This window comes from Tupaia chinensis, unplaced genomic scaffold (assembly GCF_000334495.1).
Source record: "Tupaia chinensis unplaced genomic scaffold, TupChi_1.0 Scaffold148134_1, whole genome shotgun sequence".
Classification (NCBI taxonomy): domain Eukaryota; kingdom Metazoa; phylum Chordata; class Mammalia; order Scandentia; family Tupaiidae; genus Tupaia; species Tupaia belangeri.
In genome coordinates, this window is record NW_006207985.1 from 102989 (window position 1) to 106741 (window position 3753).

Below are 3753 nucleotides of genomic sequence, written 5' to 3' on the forward strand. Positions count from 1 at the left end.
GAGAGAGAGAGAGACAGTGAGAAGGGAGGGGAGATAGCCATACTGCAAACCCTTCTCCTCCACTCTCCTCCCTGGACCTTGGGTACACACGCACATGTGCCCAATGTGAGTTTCAAGCTACCAGATCCAGGACTTGAACCATAGTCAGCCGCATGGATGTCCAGTGACATAACCACTTTGTTTTTTGAGAGAGAGATTTTTGCTATAGGGCATGTGCTCTTGCTGGAGAGACAGAAAGAGACACAGAAACATAAAGTGAGAAATCACACACACACACACACACACACACACACACACACACCTGGGAGGAATGGCCTCGTTGCAATCTCTTCTCCTCCATCATCCTTTCAGGATGTTGGACATACATGCACATGTGCCTGGTTTAAGTTTCAAGCCACCAGGTCCAGGACTCAAATCATGGTTGACTACATGGAAATATAGCTCCTTAAATTCTATCTCATCCAATGGTTCCATAAACTTCTTTTTTGTGCCTCATAATACCAAGTAGAACACTAAGCAGTGAGCATTTTTTCTCAAAGTACAGCACACAACCCACCTGCATCAGAACCACCTAATGTGCTATCAATGCATAGGTTACTAAGCCCTATTCCAGACCATCGGAGTCTGAAGGTAGTAAAATTTCTAATAAGAAGCCAAACTGATTCTCAGGCAACATAAAGACATAAAAGTCCCTCATAGAAATTGTGCTGTGAACACCCTTCTTGATTAATACAACACAAATTTCTCGAACATTTGAAGCCACTGTTTTGACAACCTATTAATTAGTTTCATATTAAGCATTTGTAAAAGTATTTCTATTCTGAAGGTTTTGCTAAGTTATACTGAAAAGGCTGTCCAAAATTTCAACTATTGGGTTGGATAAACAGAAGAAAGAGGGCTGAGGCGTGATCATGCCCCATTGGGTGGTGCTCTCTTTGTCTTCCCACGCTCTCTCTGGCAAACACATGTTCCCTCTGGCAACTCGAGGGGAAAAAAAGAAAATCTAAACTAACACTCAGATGAAGATGGTGGAATGAAGTAAGAGAACAAATGGAGGGCAGGTGAGTAAACAAAAGATTCTAGTTCTGTGTGCCATTCTAAAACTACCAAAGAGTTTACCAGTCCTCAACCCCACTCTAGATGGCAGCGTGGAGGAATGTGGATGAGTTCAGAAAATCCTGAGTGTTTTCACGAAACTCCTCTCCAATTTGGAGAGACACACAATAAAGGTAAGTATATAGCTTTGAGAAGTTAAAAGCAAAAATTTTGAGAAAGGATGTCCTTAGTTATTTTCCCAAGACTTAAGCACAAATGGAAAAATACCAAGTTTCCCAAAATAATAGATTATATTTGGGTGTGTTTATGGAGGAGAAGGCAGAAAAGACAAACCAAACACAGAAGGACACACTACCAAAGGAACAGAGGTGACCCTGTGTAAAGTCATTGGCAGTGTTTAGACGATAGAGCAGAACCCAAGTCTCTACCAACAAGGACTGTACTAGGTCCCAGATTGAATCTTCTCTAAATTTAATTCCCATTGGCCAGAAAAATGGATGGAAAACAATATCTAGATCTCAAATAGGAACTAAATGTGGGAAACAAATTGTTTTTTGAAAATAAGTCTCAGTGAAAATTGCAGGACTAGCAGATGGCATGTTGGTTACATTGCTGGACTCCCACGTAGTTGACCACGGTTCAAGTCCTTGGACCTGGTGGCTTGAAAGTCACACAAGGTACATGTGCATGCATGCCCAAGATCCCAAAAGGAGACTGGAGAAGAAGGGATTGCAGTGTGGCCATCTCCCTTGGGAGGTTGATTTCTCACTTTCTATCTCTGTGCCTCTCTCTCTCTGCAGTGAGTGTACCCACCCTATAGCAAAAAATCTCTGAAAAAAAAATCTCAGTGAAAAATGCAGTTACTACATATTACCTTTCATAGATGGTCTGGATCAAGTTGTTTTTATTAAGCATAAGTAATAGGTGGCATGACAGAAACAACATGGCACAAACAAAAGAGGAAATAACAGTGTTGGAAGAAAGCCAAAATGGAGGGGAAAATGAAGCGATAGGGAAGTAACAGAAGAGTAACAAACATGAACAAAATAGATGAACTATCTATTTTTATATATTTTTCTAAATAGAAATAAATTATCTAGGTGAGCTTCAAGCTTTGGAAGAGTTTAGTAGAAATGTCTGTTTAGTCAGGTAGTGTTAAACAGTGTTAAATGGTAAGAAAATAAAACCGAAGATGAAATGGGAGGTTATATAGCCCAGATAAAAAAACAAACTAAAATCTTCATACACACACACACACACACACACACACACACTCACACACACATACACAGTAATTTAAAAATGGTAGAGCTCACTGGAACTAACTCAAAAGTTTTAAAAATACCAATTCTGGGGCAGCCAGCAGGTGTTGTGGAGTTTAAAACAGCAGGATCCCACAAAGCAGACTGTGATTTGAGTCCTGAATCTGGTGGCTTGAAAATCATACCAGGCACATGTGTATATGTTCCCCAAATCTTAAGTGAATGGAGAAGGGATTGTGAGGTGGCCGTGCCCCGGGGGGGTGGGGGGTGATTTCTCACTTTCTTCTTCTGTTTCTGTCACTATCTGGTGAGCAAATGTACTCCATAGCAAAACTAAAAGAAAAAAAGAAAAAAAAATACCAATGCTAGGCCAGTTGGTGACATGTTGATTAAGATGGCTGAATTCTACATGGCAAACTGTGCGGTTCAAGTTTTGCACCTGGTGGCTTGAAAAACACACTGAGCACGTGTGCATGCATGCCCAGAATCCCAAGAGGAGGATATAGGGGAAGGAGGTGCAGCATGGTCATCCCCTCTGTGGGATGCTTTCTCTCTCTCTCTCTCTTTCTCTTTCTCTCTCTCTCTTCTGGACTCCCACGTCGTCGGGATCACACATGCCCTTTCTATAGCAAAACAAACAAGCAAGCATACAAAAAAAACAACCCAATGCCTAGGTTGCCACAGGACTTACTGATTTAGTAGTTCTGGGGGGGGCTGCATGGGGCCCTGAGATTTTTCAGACCTCCATATATGCAGCTAGGATTGAGAACCACTGGATTAGAAATGCCAAACATAGGACAGACATGCAATGACAACTCAAATACTAGAAAGAGGAATAGCTCAAAATTTATAGTAAACAAAGAAGAAAACGTGAAAGACATTAGAGAAGTCAGAAGCATATGATAGAGACAAAGGGAGCTGATGATCAAAGATAAGCATAACTGGTATACTTGAGGTGGAGACTCGAAACCAGGCAAGGGGCCAGCTAGTGGCACAAGAATAATGCAACACTCTGCAATGTTGGACCCACATGAGTAGCTTCTGGATCACCCAGAGGCTCCCTAAACACGCCAAGTGCACATGTGTGCCTGTGACCTGAGCTGGTTGAGGCCAGAGGTGGATGGTGGCATGAAGATCCTATTGGGGGTACTTCTTTCTCACTACTTCTATTTCTCTCTCTCATGGAAGCAATAAATAAACACACTTAGAAATGTTTTTAACGAAACCAACCAAGACCAACAGTTGTTGTAATGGCTATGTCACTGGACTCCCACGTCGTCAACTGCAGTTTGAATCCCAGACCTGGTGGCTTAAACTCAGGCCAGGTGTGCGTGCATGCCCAGGATCCTGAGAGGAGAATGGAGGAGAAGAGATTGCAGCGTGGCCATCCCCCCTGGGGGGTGATTTCTTGCTTTCTGTCTCTCTGCCTCTCTCT